The sequence below is a fragment of the Bos mutus genome, chromosome 20, assembly GCF_027580195.1.
Source record: "Bos mutus isolate GX-2022 chromosome 20, NWIPB_WYAK_1.1, whole genome shotgun sequence".
Taxonomy (NCBI): Eukaryota; Metazoa; Chordata; class Mammalia; order Artiodactyla; family Bovidae; genus Bos; species Bos mutus.
Window position 1 is genome coordinate 58,750,137 of NC_091636.1, and position 18,981 is coordinate 58,769,117.

The window sequence follows — 18,981 nt, forward strand, 5'->3', positions numbered from 1 at the left end:
TGGATTCACTCTGGGCTCAGACAGTGGCGCCAGCAAGGCTGAGGAGTGCTCCAGTGGGGGCATGGACCCTCACGAACTCGGAAGACACTCCAACTGCGGGACCCCAATGCTACCATCCCACCTGGGTCCCCCACTGACACTCCAGGGGCTGAGACCTGCTCGGGGCGGGGAGGGGGTGCGGCAGGAGCAGCCGTGATCCGTGGGGTCTCTACCTGCTCGTTTGTGGGGTCCGCAATAAGAAACTGAGGTGGAGGTGGGAGGACTGGATGGGGGAGGAGGTGCTGGAGTAGGGGAGGGTAAGCTCTCCGGAAAGCTGACTTCCTTAGACTTGCCCGGTGGCTCCAATCAGAGAGGGCTAAGACCCAAAGCTTTTAAGCCATGCAGGCTGGGGAACCTGTTTTCCTTTCTCTGATCCCCTAATTGCTCAGGCCCTGATGGCGAGGAAAAGAGGCAGTATCTCTCCACCGGGAAGCCCAGGGAACATTTTTTCCCAATTAGTATAGAAATGCAAATGCAAGTACAGAAATGCAAACAGACAGGCAGGAAGGACATTTACATGCAGGTGTGTGGGGCTCCCTCATCCACCAGCCCGTGCCTGCACCTGTAGGGCCTTCCCCGGAGGAGGCACTGGGACCTCAGCACACCTGCTGCCCAGGTGCTCGGACCGCCCAGGGTTACAGACTTCCTTCCTTCCCAGGGAGAGATGGCGCAGACCCGACAGGTGAGCGGGGAGTATGGAGCGGGGTGTTAAAGCTACAGGCCACCACCCCTTCCCCGGTGTTAAACACTGATGGACAGCACCTGACATCGAGCTGCCAGGACTGGAAAGGAAATTTCCTGTCAAGGGACTACAGTGTCCAGCAAGGAGGAGTCTGGGCTGGAACCTGGCTGCCGTGTCTCCATCCCTGCAGTGGGAAGACCATGGAGGCACCTCCATCTGTGAAACGGAATGGATGAGAATCCCAAGGATACTACCCAGCGGGCTAACAGCACCTAGAACGCCAAGTACTACGACCACTGACTTCCGAGGAAGCAGCTTATCCTCAGATGAACAGGTCTGCTGCTGCTGCTGCTAAGTCGCTTCAGTCATGTCCGACTCTGTGCAACCCCATAGACGGCAGCCCACCAGGCTCCCCCGTCCCTGGGATTCTCCAGGCAAGAACACTGGAGTGGGCTGCCATTTCCTTCTCCAATGCATGAAAGTGAAAAGTGAAAGTGAAGTCGCTCAGTCGTGCCCGACTCTTAGCGACCCCATGGACTGCAGCCTACCAGGCTCCTGCGTCCATGGGATTTTCCAGGCAAGAGTACTGGAGTGGGGTGCCACTGCCTTCTCCGACAGGTTTGGTAAGTGCTTTTAAGTAATGGATTTGGGTAAACTTGGCCCATTTACCTTCGATCACTGCATTCTATAAGGGGATGCATCATGGGCAGTTATCATCGAAACCCACCAAAAAAACTTTTTAAAAATCAGCGATTCACCTTGGCAATTCCTGCCTCCTGAGCACGCATGCATGAGATGGACTATAAATAATTTAAGGAACTATAAGGCAATTCAAAAGTCAGAGTAGTCTTCTGCCTAAGTGAGTGAATGAGTGAAGTTGCTCAGTCGTGTCTGACTCTTTGCGATCCCATGGACTGTAGCCTACCAGGCTCCTCTGTCCATGGAATTTTCCAGGCAAGAATACTGGAGTGGGTTGCCATTTCCTTCTCCAGGGGATCTTCCCGACCCAGGAATTGAACCCAGGTCTCCAGCATTGCAGGCAGACGCTTTACCATCTGAGCCACCTGGGAAGGCCTCTCTTCTGCCTAAGAGTCTGCAGCTATCCTGACCTCATGGTCACACTCCCCCCCCACCCAGGGGCACCCAGCTTACACCTGAGCTGTCTCAGGGTCCTGCTCAGCCTGTCCTGTGGAAGGGGGCAAACCAAAATACAATAAGAAGTGAAAATTGATGAGACTGAAAGGCACATGAAAGGAACCAACTTTCTGGAAGACATCTGGAGTAAAATGGTGACGATCAACATTTTAATAACTGAAAAAGTGCTCCCTTTCCAACCCTCTATTGTCAGCAGCCCATCCACTGGAGTAAGATACCTTTCCAGGCTTCAAAGGGGGAGTGGGGAGGGACTGAAGGGTGTTGCTGGCTAGGGACACCAAGTCTGGGGGACTGCTGGCGTGACCTGGCTTGGCGCCACAAGGAAGAGGGCACCTGGCTCCCACGTCTGTGGCCCCCACCTGCACGAGTCCTGCCCCCCAGGAAAGCCTGAAACCAACAGGAGGAGGTCCCTCCCTACCCCCTGCGAAACTACCCCAAGGCCAGAAGGCAGATAGAGTGCTTTTTGTCCTCATCTTCCACATTCCATCTCTCGTTTTAATCCACAGTCATCTCTCATTTTAATAGATGAACGGGAATAAACAGGACTCTTCCCTAGACACGTGGTAAGTCCCGGCGATGAACAGCACCCAAATTGCTGGCCTTCGTGTGTACACTGTCCCAGGCTGTCCAGTCACTCAGTCGTGTCCAACTCTGCAACCCCATGGACTGCAGCACATCAGGCTTCCGTGTCTGTCACCATCTCCTGGAACTCGCTCAAACTCATGTCCACCGAGTCAGTGATGTCATCCAACCATCTCGTCCTCTGTCATCCCCTTCTCCTCCTGTCCACTTGTTAAAGGCAAACTCATTCAAAAATAAGTTTTTAAAGTGATGAAAAAGCCACACTAAGTTTCCCTTCTTTGTTCCTTGTGGAAAGCAAGCCCAGATGGTTCTGTGAAAGCTCACAATATGACATCGGCCAATTCTCCACCTCGAAACCTCAAAACAGGAGGAGGGGTGGGTGCTATTACAGGAAATAACTTCTAAGAGCCCTGATGGCTTTAAATATTCAATTATTCACTGTATGGTAAGACAAAAAGGGTTTTAAATCAATTTTTCTAATTCTTTCAACTACTAAAATGAAAGCACAGGCAAAAATAGGCCCCAGACTCAGAAGAGGATGTCCACCCAGCTGGTCTGTATGAAGGTGTGTATATGTGTTACTGGTGTGTGTTTGAAATTAGCAACCCGTTTAGGAACCAGAAACCGCCAATTCCTTGGAGGCTTCCCCCATGCCCTGGTCTGACGGTGCCCACCTCCTGTCTCCAGACATACCACTATGCCAGCTCTCAGGATAACCATTCCCTAGCTTTTCTTTGGAGAAAGCAATGGCAACCCACTCCAGTACTCTTGCCTGGGAAATCCTATGGACGGAGGAGCCTGGTAGGCTACAGTCCATGAGGTCGCTAAGAGTCGGGCACGACTGAGCGACTTCACTTTCACTTTTCACTTTCATGCATTGGAGAAGGAAATGGCAACCCACTCCAGTGTTCTTGCCTGGAGAATCCCAGAGACAGGAGCCTGGTGGGCTGCCGTCTATGGGGTCACACAGAGTCGGACACGACTGACATGACTTAGCAGCAGCAGCTTTTCTTTAGTTTCGCCATTTCTGAATCTACTGCTGCGTGACGTATCGCTCCGTTGGCCTGTCTCTGGGCTTCATGGGAATGCAATCATACTACACGCATTCTCTGCAACTTGATCCAGTCTGGATGGTTCGTCTGTGTCCATGTGCGCGCTGAGCTCTGTTTAATGCTCCACTCTGTGACTCGGGTTCATGGAACTTGCCCTGTCTTCCCATTTTGCTCTTATAAATGATGCTGCCTGAACAGCCGTGTCCACGTGTCTCCCAGAACACACTTCCAGAGCATCTCTGGGCCGAGGGGCAGGCTAGGGGAGGAACTGCTGGGCTGAGAGGTTACATGGTGATGCCAAACATGTTCCCAAATGGCTGGACTGTACAGCCTCACTGAAGCGGGCACTGTCAGATGAGCCTGCATGTTTTTGTTAAAGAGACAACCGTTCGGTACCTTTCTCCAAAATGAATTGAACTAGGAAACAAAAACAAGCGTGCTACTGGACAAGAGATTGGCCTGAAATTATTTTTAGGTTCCGATCTCTCTGGGCTAACAGAACAGTAGTCCAGGGTTTCACATTTTGTCCGGAAAGTTTGAGCCCGCAAGAACAGGATATTCCAGATGTTTCCTTTTCTATTTCTATCTCAACCGAATTCCCCTCATAGTTCCTCCTATTTAAGATTCCTTAAGAGGATTTGCCAAAAAGGAACTGCTGTGGAGACCTGCACACGAACTCGGTCTCTAACTGCCTGACGGCCAGGGTGTTCCAACACTCAGTCAGCAAGGCTGCCGTTGCTGGATTTCAGGAGTGGAGCTTCTCAAAGAAATAGGGCTATAGGGTGGTCTTAGGGTCTCAGGGGTTCCCACAAAAGCCTATTTAATACATGAGAGTCCAATCATGCCACTGGTGTGGGCTGGAGCAGAAATAGGGGATGGCGGGGGGAGAAGGCCAGAAGCAGCCCACCATGCCTCCCCCAGGGAGGATGCGCCAGGGAGAGGCACAAAGGGGCCCCTGCCTTCCTGGCCTCCCCGCCGGGCCCTCCCCCGACTCCTGTTCTGGGCATTTTGCTGGACTGCAAGGCCCAGACCCGCCCACCAGACCTCGATCACAGCAAGCAGTCCTCAAAGGTTTGGTGGCGAGACCCCTTTACATCAGTAAAAACCACAGAGAGGGGTGGAAGGGAGGCTCAAGAGACAAGGGACACACACACTCCCAAACACACACACACACCTCCAAACACACACACACACACGCACGCATGCATGCATGAGCTTCCCTGTAGCTCAGACGGTAAAGAAATCTGCCTGTAACGCAGGAGACCCAGGTTCAATGCTTTCAACCAACTCCAGTATTCTCGCCTGGAGAATCCCATGGACAAAGGAGCCTGGCAGCTACTGTCTGGGGTTGCAAAGAGTCGGACACAACTGAGCGATTAACACTGCAACACTACTACACACACACACACACTGATGCCTGATGTTTGTACGGCAGAAACCGACACAACACTGTAAAGCAATTATCCTTCCAATTTAGAAAAAGCACTGAGGATCCGAAAAAGCTTTGGTTTACGTAGTTTCTGCTTGCCAACAAGTCCAGCCACGTAATATCTAGGTATCTAATACGGATACTCATATTCAAACCTAAAACCAAGAATATTTTTAAAGATAGTACATCTGTTACATATTAAATAAGGAAGACTTTCCACCTGAAAATCTGTACTTCCAAAATATACAAAAAAAAGAAGGCTGGCGTTGTTCTACACTTTAGAGACTGACTTTAACGTCTGGCTTGGTAGACTATGTAGATTCTCACAACTGACTGTCTTTAATCTGTTGTGATGTTACTTGCCAGGCAGACCCTGGGAGACCTCACTATATCCTTTGGAAAGAATGAGTTAGGAACAGCTCAGACTTTGCTATGCAAACAGCTTTACCTCATAGATCTCCTGACAAGTTCCTGGGAGCCTGGAAGTGTACTAGGAGACCCGCTGCCCTAAAGCAATGTTCTTCAAAGGCTTTTGCTCAAGAATTCCATCACCAAAGAACTTTACTACCTTTCCCCAGTTACAAATGTGTTGTTGTACCAGTAGTCTCTTTGCTGTTGTTCAGTTGCCCAGTCGTGTCCAGCTCTTTGCGACCCCAGGGACTGCAGCACGTCACCCCCTCTGTCCTTCACAATCTCCTGGAGTTTGCCCGCATCAGTGATGCCACCCAATGATCTCATCCTCCAATGCCCTCTTCTCTTTCTGCCACAATCATTCCCAGCCTCAGGGACTTTTCCAAGGAGTCGTCTGTTCGCATCAGATGACCAAAATACAGAAGCTTCAGCTTCAGCATCAGTCCTTCCAGTGAATATTCAGGGTTGATCTCCCTTAAGATTGACTGGTTTGATCTCCTTGTTGTCCAAGGGACTTTCAGGAGTCTTCTCTAGCACCACAGTTTGAAGGCATCAATTCTTTGGCGTTCTGCTTTCTTTATGGTCCAGCTCTCACAACTGAACATGACCATGAGGAAAACCATAGTCTTGACTATACGGACCTTTGTTAGCAGAGTAATGTCTCTGGTTTTCAACACACTAAATTTGTTGTTACCATATATAAGTAGTCTCTTATATACCCCCAAATAGATATTTGAAAATAATAAGCTATTAATAAATATCTTTCCAAAGCTTTTGCTCTTTTCTTCCACACTCAGGGGTGCTCAATGCACACCCTCCCTAAGGTGAACACAGAACAGAGCTCCCATCTCCCCTGGAATCAGACTTCCTTTCCTTCAGCCAAGCTCCTCTTAACTACAGCTGGACAAGCAGTGGACTGACTGGGATAACCCGCACAACTAACCAGACAGCTTGCTGATGCGGAGGGTGCTTCCTTGAGCAAACACATCAACAGGCGACTTGGAACTTTGGGCCAGGCTCCCCCAGGGGCATAAATGGTGATGGTGTGTATGGCCAAGTCCAGGAGCCCTGAGTGTGCGGGCCGGTCCTGCCAGGAGTCTGCCCAGGGTATGGCCACCCTCCACGGCACCTCCTCCCTCCCCACGAGCTTGGCAGAAGCAGGAATGGCTGCATACCTCGTCCCCCTGCTCCCCTGGCAGGGCTGCAGGAGCCACAGACCAAAGAAAAACCCACGCAGGGTTTGTACGCAGGTAGCTTGTCTAAGGGGAGTACTCCAGGCCTGGAAAGGTCAGTCTTAAAGGAACGTTCAAGAGATGGCTTGATCACTGCCTGGGCTCTTGGGTCATCTTTGATCCCTGCTACCGGAGCTGGCAACAGAGAGCACGGGTGCCCCTTGGAACAGGCCCCCACATTGAGAAGAGATGTGGCTCCCTCAGTGACGCAGGTGGGGCCACCTGACCGAGTGAGGTCAGCTCGCCTGCTGCTCCGGCACCCTGTGCTGCGCAGGCTCCCGAAAGGAGCACGTATGTTTTATGTCAAAGAGGGGAAGGCAGACCTGAGGGATGGAAGTCAGGCTGGAGGGCTGGAGGGCGAGGAAGGGCAGGAGGCAGAACCAGCGGGAGTGAAGAGCAACCAGATCTATCGACAGACGAGCTGGGAGAGCCCCAGCCCATTGAGCCTTGCACAAAAGACGCTTCCTTTTTTAATGAGACAAAATCCGGAACGAGACACTACTGAGTATACAGTGAGAAGGTGACCTTTTCCTCTTGTAAATAAGTGCAAACAAAGCCAAACTGGTAATTTTGTTTCAGTGTCTTATCCTACAGGATCTGATTCAGGCTGAAGACATGCATCTTAGGGAGAACATCTTTTAAAGGCTAGCCCCTTGGGAAGTATGTGCTTCTTAGGCTTTATTTACCGTCATCCTACATGCTGATGACCCCCCGTACATGAAACCATCTACCAGGTGGACAGACAGGGACGAGGGGCTGCCAGCCACTGGGGCGCCTGAGCCACCATGGCTGGTGTCTCCCCACCCTGGTCTCCTCAAATCCTCGACCTCGGCTCACCCTTTCACCTGGGAATCACCTTGTGTTTCGCCAAGAAGAGCACGGTTTTAAGATACAAGGTTGCTCTGCTTCCCTTTTACACCTGAACACCTTCATTGCTAACGGCCCTCCCTTCTGATTTTAGAGAAGAAACGAAAATGGTCTTTTCTGAAATCATCACTCCCTGATCCCAGGGCTTCTATCGGCAGCCACTTTGTCCAGAGATTAGGCCATCCCCACCCCTCTGCAGATGGACTCCAGGCCACCCCCCACCGTCCACTGCAGTCCCCACCTCCCAGGGACACTGCGGGGATTCGGCGAGGTGGAGCGCGGAAAGCAGCAAAAGCTGCCTGCAGTGGTGCTCTTCAAAGATCAGCTCAGTAAATAAAGAGGCAGGACACCCCTGTTCATGGCTCCCCAGAACTGAGCCTGCACCGCCAGGAGAGGAAAGCAAGCCAGGCTGTTGCAGCAAAAGGCATGCGTGCCAGGCGGGCTGGCTGGCAGGCGCTCCTCTCCAGCTCCATGTACTCAAGGCTGCAGATTCTCCAGACTGGGCACCTGCAGACTCTGGGATTAAGGAGCTCTGTTACTTTGCGAGCAGCCCAGAAATGCTGATCAAAACGAGTGCTGACGCAGCTTCCACAGTAAGGTTCCCAGAGGCGTGGGGCTCTCCCAAACCAAGGAAATCTTATAATCCCTTAGGAATTTCAGGTTGTTGTTGTTGCTAAGCTGGGTCTGATTCTCTGCGACCCCACGGACTGCAGCACTCCAGGCTCCCCTGTCCTCCACTGTCTCTCAGAGTTTGCTCAAACTCATGTGCACTGAGTCAGTGATACTATCCAAGCATCTCATTCTCTGTTGCCCCCTTCTCTTTCCGCCAACAATCTTGGCCAGCCTGAGAGTCTCTTCCAATATTTCAGGTAGCTGCACCCACCCGCCAAAATCACCTCACCCAGAACGCCAGGCCTGAAGGAGCAAAGCTGTCTTGGTGTCACTAAGCCAGGGACTCATAACAACAGGGAAGAGAACCCGGGGAGGCACAGGAAGAAGGAAGGCTCCAAATCTCATCCTTTCTTTCGGGGCAGAAAAATAAGCAGGGATGAAACGCAACATGGCCCCCCTTCCCACTCTCCGCCGCCCGCCTGTCCTGCCCTCAGCTACAGTCTTCCCCTGTAAACGTGCGTTTCAGAAGCTCTTGGCAGAACCTAACAAGCCAGTGCAGGAAAAGCGCTTAACCCCGGGCTTAACAAACAAGGGCGCAGTCCATGGCCGCAGTCAAGGCCCTCCATCAACAGGACGGAGTGACGGCCACGGAGGAAGGACCGCGGAGAGGCAGCACACGTGGGAGGACGCGTTCAGCCGGAAACGCTGCGCCTCCGTAGGGGCGGCTGCCCGGGGTCCCGCCTTCCTGTTCTCCCCAGGCTCCGGTGCGCTGCGGGAAAGCAGTGCGAGGCGGGGCAGCTTTGAGCACTGCACCCCTCTAATAAATAGGCTAGTGGTTGCTCATGGCAACGGAGTCCCCTCCCCCAAGTTTAAATGTGTGCACACACTGCCCGCATGGCTCTCTACAACATGCCTGCCTGGGTCATTTTTCTGCAAGAAAAAAAGTCACCCACGTGACCCAGGAGTGCGAGGGCACACGCGTGTGTATGCAGGTGAAGACCGGCCTTGGCAAGAGGAATGCCGTTTGCTTCCAAAGGCGGCGGGTCGGGGCAGCGCAGAGGTACCCCCGTGAAGACAGTGACGGCATGCACGCTAGCCACGTGGCCGGCGGTGAAAAAGATTACATCATCCCCTTTGTGCAGAGGAGAGCTGCGTGAGCAGCGCGCAGAGCTGGGCTGGCGGAGGCTGCAGCTCTGGGGGCCGAACCTCCCTCCTTTCTCCTTTGCGTCAAAAATAAAACATGCCCCCACGATGATAAGATCGAGCAGCTGGTTCACCAACAAATTGATATTCATCCTTTCCCTGTGCTTCGAGCGCACTATTTTTTTAACAGGGTAGTTCCGAAAACTGGAAAAGGGGAAAAAAAAAATTTTTTTTTTTAATGTACTAGTTAAGAAATCGGCAGAATTTGTGTTATTCCCAATCACCTTCGGCTCTCCATCCCCGACGATGTGGTGTGTTTGCAGATTTATACCTGGTTTCCACGTCCTCCCCACCGTCAGATGGAGCTGCTCTGGGTCCTCCAAAAGGACCCCAGGCGGGTTGTCACCCGGTCCAAAATGGCTCTGCTCAGTTTAAAACAATTCTATTGAACGGGCAGGCCCAGAATGACGTTATTACCAAGAACCCTGCTCCAAAACGTGTCCTGTGAGCAAATGCACTTGCCTTTTAAGATCGCACTAACCTTACCCTCTGGTCCCAGTGACAGAGTATCTGTGCTGAGGAGTCTGTCTGGCGGCTTGACCTCAACACATGCAAATTAAACTTATATGAAGGGACAAAGGAAGCCTGATCCATGGGACACATGCCCCTCAGTAACTCCCTCCTCTAAAGCCCAGAAAGTTCAGCTGTTTTTGAAGCCCAAGTAATGAGGGGGTGCCCGCCTCACCCCCTCCCTTTGTAAACTGCTCTTGGCCCAGAGTGATGGGTGCAGGAAACAAGAAGGCCCTAGCCAGCGTCTGACCGTGTCATGAGCTTCAGAGTTAACAGCATCTCTCACCCAGTGTTTAGGAAGGCTCTAGAACTCCAACATCAATAAATCACAAATACCATCCGACCTCTCTGCTTCCAATCTGCTTTACCAGCAAGGCTCCTGTGCACATTTTCATGGCTTTCATCAACAGGGAAGCCACGCGTCTGCTTCTGAGAAACACACACAGGGCAAGCCACCCTGTCTATTCCCCACCTGAGAGCGCTGTGTCTTGGCTCACCGGTGTTGAGGGCAGTGCCCCGTCTGTGCCAGGCACCCAGAATTTTCAGGGGGCTCAGAACAGTGGGAGAGAGCACCCTCAGGGGGCGGAGGTTCAGGGAGGACCTAGGGCTCCTGTCCCACCCACCCCCACAGCACATCAGGGGGTCCAGGGACACAGCCTGGAGCCCTGGCTCCAACAAGCTCCCTGTGTATTCAATCCACCCACTTACATACAATTAACCATCAAAGTAATGAACGGTTCAAATCAATGCTTTTCACTTTCCCAATCCACTCAATATCGCTTTGAAGTGGCAGTCAGCGCTGCTAACACACATTCAACACTCTTCATCGGCAGCTGCCTTAACAAAAGGGGTTGTTGCTGTTTAGTCGCTGAGTCGTGCCCGGCTCTTTTGCGACCCTGTGGACTGCAGCCTGCCAGGCTCCTCTGTCCATGGGATTTCCCAGCAAGAATACTACAAAAGGGCATGATACAAGATTTCAGCTACACAAGCCTAAGGATGACCATTCTCTGTCTTTCTAATTAAAAGAGGTATATAACACATGCATGACTCCTTCTGGTGTGTTATCAACTAACCCCATGATGTTCTGATACACTTAAATTTCCCACACTCTAAAGTCAAAACCAAGCAAGGCAAAAAGGCAGCAAGCCGTCTATCTTTTTTACTAAGATGTCTAAGTCCACAAAGTCTAACTCGTGAACTCTGCTCTCTCAGCATGGACTGTGAAATCTTGAAACAAAATCAAGACGCATTTTAATTTCTACAACAGAAATTCTTACACTACAAACCTACACTGCGTATGTGAGTACTATGAGGAACCGACCACAAATTCTGTGCATTTTCCAAAGCAAGGTTCAAATGATTATGAGTTTCTTCAGTGTGACTTCAATTTGAGTTAAACTATAAGAACAAATTCCTTAAAAGACGTTTTTTCACCCTAATAGGACTCCTGAGTTAACAAAACTGTTCATGTAAAGTTGTATATCACGACAGCTGTAAATAAACTGTACACTATTGCATTTTTCCGTAATTCAGACTGAGCTTCCCTAGAATTCTGAGGTTTGTACCCATACATAAAACAAGGTATTATGGCAGCAAAATGCGAATCCCCAGCTGTGACAGTACCAGGACACTCGCTCTGGTACTGTGCGGACCTGACTCAGGCCTGCAGCCAGGGCAGAGGGAGACATGCCCACGCACTCGCATGCCGGTCCCATCTCGGCAGTGTTTCCTGGCATAGCGCCCCTGCTCCGCAGGCTGAGGTGAGGGAAGGAGAGAGGGCTGCAGACTCTGCGGCTGACTCCTTCCACTTTGGGTGGACACACATCCTGCTGGTGTGGGCAGAGGGACCAAGGAGAGGTCAGGAGGCCAGCCGGCCAGCCCAGGGACAGAGCGGGAGGCTCAGCAGGGGCGATGGAAGGGGCTGCACCTCCAGGGCAGACTCTGGAGGGGAGCTGGAAAAGGTCACTGGAGTGTGCCTCACCAGCATTTAGGAGCATGCTGCGGAGACTGGGGGCTACAATAGATGGTCACCCTTTTCCTCCCCTGTCCCCAGCCGCCACGTGAAGGGGAGGAGAGAGGATGTGTGAGTGGAGGGGGCACTGGAGAAAGAAGAGCTGAAAGAAGAAACCAACAGCGTTAAGAATCCACCTTTAAGAATCCACCTGCTGATGCAAGAGATGCAGTTCGATCGCTGGGTCAGGAAGATCCCCTGCAGAAGGAAACACAACCCACTCCAGTATTCTCGCCTGGGAAATCTCAAGGACAGAGGAGCCTGGGGGACTACAGTCCATGGAGTTAGAGAGTCGGACATGACTTACTCAACAACAACGCTTCCCTATGGCTGCTCTGCAGAAATGGTTGGGGGAGGGGGCAGGACGGGGTTGAACTGGGGAATACACAAGGCTTTGGAGCTGGATGAAAGGGCGATATGTTGGGTTAGGATGGTCTAGGTCCTTAACACTCAGAGCATCTCCATCCTAAGAGCCAGAAGAGAAATGATGGCTTTGGACCCACCTGAGAAGCCAGCCAGAGGTGGAGGCAAGTGAGGCGAAGCCAGCCCATCTCTGTTAGTCCCTTCCCAGGTCCCCACAGCTCAGTCAAGGCAGCAATGAGATTCTACGGACAGACTTGTTATTTTAAAATACTGACAAAGAAATCAAGCCCGTGTACTTCCCAGTCCTGAATGATATTAAACCAGAGAATTTCCACCTACTTTAACACCTACTTAATCAAGTTTTAAACTTCAGAGAGATATGACATAGCTTTAGTATTGTTGATCCTGTGATTAACATTTTATTTTCTATTATAAAAAGGCATTCTGTTTATTTTGAGCTTTCACCCTCTGATTTAAACTGTTGCAAGGGATACAATGAAACAGTGTTTACAACTGCTTATCAGATAAGAGAGACTTTCCAAGGTGGGAGGGAAAGAAAAATTTACAAGGTATTTAAACACACCAAGGATAATGACTGCTTTTCTCATTACATTATTAACTGAAAGTTACATTCCAGAAGGATCAAGCAGTGTTCACATTCCATTCTTCTGCAGCTTCAATCTTCTTCTGTCTGGCATAGACACCAAATATATTCACTTAAGGGCTTTCCTGGCGGCTCAGATGGTAAAGAATCCGCCTGCAGTGCAGGAGACCTGAGTTCGATCCTTGGGTTGGGAAGATCCCTGGAGGAGGGCCTGGCAGGTTACAGTCCATGACACTGTAAAGAGTGGGACATGACTAAGCAACTGTGCACAGCACAGCGCATATTTACTTAGAAGAGCTGATGCCACAGCCTGTATCATTTAATGAGAATGGGGGTCATCTGGCACAGTGGGCTTTAAGAGGTCTAACCCGTGACTGGCGAAACCACAGGCCGGTAGTCATCCTGGATCCTGGAGCACTCAGGCCCCCCAACCCCAACCCCGCCCCCCACACCCTCTGACACTCAACCTCCTCAACGGCCTTGGTGTGTGCACAGGCGGAGACGGCCTTACAATTGGTTCTAGGCGCACAAACAGCCGGCTGCTGAGGCTGTCGGGTCACACCAGGCGGCTCCTCCAGGCCGAGGCATCGCCCATTCATTCCAGCAGGACTGTTCCCAGCTTGGGCCAACACACATCATCGTTACACGATGACACGCGCGGCTCTTAAGAAAACATGGTTGCTGTTAGCAGCTGCCTCAAAAATAATCTAAGCCCTTCTTTTCTTCATTCAGAAGTGGAGGCGGGGGTGTCCCCCACCGAATCAGAAACTTCGTTGTCACAGAGAAAAGACTGAACCATTTGAAAACTGTGCAGATCCCATCACGCACATGCGGAAAGAATGTTCTAGCTGAAATAGGAAGCGCCAGTGAAAGAAGGCTCAGATTTCTGGGGTTTACCAATGTACAAATTATGCCAGTGTTTTCAACAGGTGCAAATGAGCTCTCACAAAAACCACATTTAAACACCATGGACAAGCGGGCCTAGCACAGGACAGGGTGTGGATGTCAGAAGCTGAGAATGGCGAAAGTTACACAGAAATAGTATCAGAGACGCGTTGGACAAACGCCCTCATCACTGACCCAGAAGATGTGCTTTTTCACAAACTTTATGTCAAGCAATAGTTTAGTGTTTGCTACAGGGAGTTTTGTACAGGCAGCATTCAATGTTAAAATACTCAACTTCATATTGTCAAGTGAGTAATGCATCTCAGGTTATATGTATGGTAAATGTTACTAATATAGAAATTATATGGAGTTTCTACATTTCTGGTATGTCCGGATAAAATGTCCTCAGTCATAATTCTAGTTAATATCTTAAAAGTATTGTCACAGCACCAACCAAGTTTCTCACAAAAATTCTTTCTCTTCAAGATTTACAGAAAGGACTTTAGGATAAATATCAGTTTCTGAACTGACTAAATAACTGAAGGATTCTAATGGTAAACCTACTGACTTCACAAAAGTTAATGGAAGGACTGAATGAGCTGACAAATATGCTTATAATTTTATGGTTTTGATCTGAAAAATTACTGGTTTGCATCTGTGTTTTCCAGATGTAAGGAAACCTTCCCTTAAAACTAATTATGACTTAACAGTAATTTGGTAAAATTATACTTTATAAACAAGTTGAAAAAAAAACAAAACAACTCAACTTCAAGCTGACTCCTGTGCACACCCAGACCTCATACTTCCTGTGCGTCCAGCTCTGATGACTCTAAGCGCTTAGAAGAGCCGGACCCAGTCCTGATGGAGGTTACAAGGCAGGCTGATTTCTAGCAGCTGGCCTGAAAGCCTAGTCACTAGTATCAATTCTGTAGGAAAACATGTTCTAGAATATGAATAACCAGTTCAGGAAAGTTGGCCATAAGCTGGCTCTAAGTATTCTGCATGCTACTGTGAAAACGCAGCATCTCTGAGAGCCTTGAAAGAAAGCATCGATTCCCATGTTCTCTCCAATCTCAGAGATGACGCTCGGCCTTTCCTACAGCACTGCCCCACTTACAATGGACCCATCTGAACCGCTGGCCAGAAATCCTATACACTGCCACCCTGAACACTGTATATTAAAAAGGCCATCAAGTTCCCTGGTGGCTCAGATGGTAAAGCGTCTGCCTACAATGCAGGAGACCTGGGTTCGATCCCTGGCTGGGGAAGATCCCCTGGAGAAGGAAATGGCAACCCACTCCAGTACTCTTGCCTGGAAAATCCCGTGGACGTAGGAGCCTGGTAGGCTACAGGCCATGGGGTAGCAAAGAGTCGGACACGACTGAGCGACTTCACTTTCAGTTTTCTTCAGGATGCATTCCCCAAATGAGCAACTTTTCAAAAGCAAAAATCACCATCGTCATGAAAAACAGGTTATATATTTTACAGTGTTAGGATCTATTTACATGAAAGAAACATCAGGCCCTGTGTTAAAGTGCTCTGTCCAGAGGCCTCAAAATTTTTGCATGATGTTGTTACTAACTAATGGACCCGAAGCATAAAATGCTAAGTCAGCTCCCCTCTGACAGGCAGTGACTGAGCTGTGCAGCCGAGCAGGCCCCATGCAGGACCTGAGCCACTCTTTCCTACGAGCCATCCTCTGCCGCCGTGGTCCTGCTGCGTACGGTGATACTAGCTAGCTCGTGGAACATCAAGTGGAAGTTCAGACAAGGCCTCTACTTTTTTTTTTTTTTTTTTAAAGAAATATCTTCTATTTGAGGAATTAGGAGGCTCTAGGCTACTAGCAGGCCTAAACTGAAAACTAATCATACAAGACAAAAACTAATGAAGAACGTATACCATTAAGGGGGAAAAAACCTCCCAGCACACAAAAGTCAATATGGTCTTTTAATGCCCCTAATTATTTTCATGACATACATTTTCCTAATAAATGTATGAGAAAAGCAAATGCTGGGGGGGGGGAAGGCATATGGCTTAGAGCCACCTGCTGAATATTTTTTTAAACCTAGATACTACATTCATTATAAAACACTGTGTTGTCATTAGCATCTCTAGCTGAAGTAAAATCATTTTCTAATTCAAGAGATTCTCATAATGAAAGTGTCCATTATGGTAGGTACATGGAAACTAATCAAGCACTACCAACATAAAGGAAAACCATCCACAGACTCTGGAAGCTGAGAACAACTTAATGGGGGTGGAGGGAAGTTAACTAGGATTGAGGAATATAGCCTCGAATCCAAGCTAAAGTTCTTTTGGTTGGGGGCAGGCAGCGCACTGCTTCCAAGATCTTAGTTCCCTGATCAGGAATTGAACTTGGGCCCCTGGCAGTGAAAGCCCAGAGTCCTGACCTCTGGACCCAGCACGGAAGCCCCAAAGTTAAACTTAAAAAAATAATAACTCTTTTTCTTTCCTAAGATGTGGGCTGAACCTTGAGGAATGAGGGTAAATGTGAATGAAGAGGAAAGGAGAATGGGGGCCAGGGCAGGAACAGGGGTGCCAACACCCCAAACACTGTAGGGAATGGAGAAGCCCGGGAGTGAGAGCCACAGTAGGGGTCAACCCCCACCCATGCTCCTCCCCACCCCACGTCCTGGACTTGACCCTGTGGCCGAGGGAGGGGACCTGCCCGGCTCGTCACGGCGTGTCTGTCCTGCAAGCCCCTTGAGCTGGGACTCACGGGCAGGGTGATGCAAGGCCCACCTGTAACTCACCTTTCCGAGTGGACAGCGAGTTCACAGGGGGTGGGCTGTGTCTCCCATGACTGGTTTCCTCTCCCACAAGGCAGAGGATGGTGGGAGCCTAAGTGTTTGCTGAATGGCAATCAAGGAGTAGATAAAAAGGTCCCACACGCTATGAGGGCTTCCTCCTACTATTCATCTGTGTGAAAGAATGGCTACGGAAGCAGAAGCTCCTCTCTGCCCAGCAGACAACACTTTATTTTCTTCTTCTGAAGCTTCCCCGAAGGGAAAACCATATCAATTTTAATCATATTTACAAGCATAAAGATTGATCAGACTTCAGATTTACATCAGATTGGTCTCCTATGTGTTCCTTGTTAACCCACAATCTAACAAAGACACACAGTTTGAGAGAGGAGAGAGATTTAGTGTTTTATTATATATATAGATATATTCTCGTTGTTACGGACATATTAATGTAATGGAGAAAAGAACTTTCCATCAGTCAGCTGAAAACATCAAAACATCAAAGAGAACAATACTGTGGTTAAGAACATCATTTGGAGTCCAAGCCTGGCTTTGTCACTTAGGAACTGTGTGGCTTTGGATAAGTCACTTAACTCCTCTGATCTTCAGTAACCACATCTGTAAAAGAGTACATCGCCCCCTGCAGTGCAGTAATGTGGATCAGAGTTAATACAAGTCAAGAGTTCAAGCCAATGCCTGGCACATGCTAAGCAGCATAAGGGCTGTGGTTGGTTAGTGTTATTATTATTACGAAGGATGTTGGGATAAAATAGTCTACTTTTAATTATGCAATTTAATATTTTAATAAAAATTATAGCACTCAATATATTGCACTGCTACAAAAAATACTCCCAGCTTGCATGGAATATAATTTGTCCCACACTTGGCATGAAGAGGCTTCACTACTAATATGACTAGCACATCCTAATGTGTTAAAGTGGAAGCAAATAAAATTATAGCGTGTCTGGGCCAAGGGAAGAAATAACCTAAAATGATCAAATACATGTTTAACTGTTACTGCTTTGCCTTCTTCAAGTCGTGTTATTTAAAATGAAGAAACAGAATGCAAAGAATGCTTAAAAAAAATCAGTTTTAGAACTGAAAAGTTTCCTATGTCCAACAATATAAAAATCAACCTATGGAGAAGGAAATGGCAACCCACTCCAGTATTCTTGTCTGCAGAATCCCATGGACAGAGAAGCCTGGTGGGCTACAGTCCATAGAGTTGCAAAAAGTTGGGTGCAACTGAGCACACACGCACACGATGTATAATATATAATTTGTACTGCTGTGTAAAGCAAACAAAGATCTTTCTCAAAATACTGCGTATTCAGTTCAGTCACTCAGTCATCTCCGACTCTACAACCCCATGGACCGCAGCACGCCAGGCTTCCCTGTCCATCACCAACTCCCGGAGCTTGCTCAAACTCATGTCCATCAAGTCGGCGATGCCATCCAACCATCTCATCCTCTGTCGTCCCCTTTTCCTCCTGCCTTCAATCTTTCCCAGCATCATGGTCTTTTCCAATGAGTCAGTTCTTCGCATCAGGTGGCCAAAGTATTATAGCTTGTGAAGTGAGTGAAGTGAAAGTCGCTCAGTCATGTCTGACTCTTTGTGACCCCACAGATTATACAGCCCTTGGAATTCTCCAGGCCAGAATACTGGAGTGGGTAGCCCTTCCCTTCTCCAGGGGCTCTTTCCAACCCAGGGATCAAACCCAGGTCTCCCACATTGCAGGCAGATTTTCTACCAGCTAAGCCACAATTATAGCTTAAAATAACACAAAAAATAAGCCGATAGTAGGAATCAAGTTTCAATTAAAGAATGGGTTCTAAAAACTGTTTTTAAAGTACACAGTCTAAAGTCAGGACCAACAGCCGGTTCTCAGACTGCTCTCCCCCACCAAAAAATGAAAGGGTTACTTGCTCAGTTGTGTCCGACTCTTTGCCACGCCATGGACTGTAGCCCACAAGGTTCCTGTGTCCATGGGATTCTCCAGGCAAGAATATTGGAGTGGGTTGCCATGCCCTCCTCTGGGATCTTCCCAACCCAGGGATTAAACTCGGGTCCACTGTTCCCAAGGAACACAATAAAGAACAGCCTGAGTACTTGTGTTACTGAGTACACAAGTTAGCTGAGTACCTGTGCACAGATTTTATGATCATACTAAGTGATTAATAAAAATCACAAAATCTGCCTACTTCATAATTTCTACCTGGTTTCCCTAAATTGGTATTATTTAATTACCTGTTATGACATACATTAACTATGAATTCGAATATGTATGAGACAGGCCCCAAACAAGGCCTATATTTGTAAGTTAACATGAAAGAAAGGTCTTGGAAAATACTCTTCTTTGAATAAAGCCCTCAAACTGTTGTAGCACTCTTCACCAAAAATAAGCTCAGTAGGCAAAATAAGCTTCAATTTAACAATGACAAACAATGAAAAAAAGACAAAGAGCCGATTTTGTTTTCTTTCCACGTACTGAAATGCATCACTCCCTAAAAAACTACCACCAGCTCTTTAATCACTCACACTCTAGAGACCCTAGAAGAACTACTCTTAAATAAAA

The 18,981-nt window shown here is 48.8% G+C and overlaps 1 protein-coding gene and 1 non-coding gene across 6 annotated transcripts in view; one reads left to right on the forward strand and one right to left on the reverse strand.

Annotated features, from left to right (window-relative positions):
- TRIO (trio Rho guanine nucleotide exchange factor) overlaps positions 1–18,981 on the reverse strand; it is a 363,874-nt gene that overhangs the window by 249,750 nt on the left and 95,143 nt on the right. The window lies entirely within an intron of this gene.
- On the forward strand, positions 14,834–14,905 carry TRNAC-ACA (transfer RNA cysteine (anticodon ACA)). Its single transcript has one exon. It is a non-coding gene; the product is annotated as a tRNA-Cys (tRNA).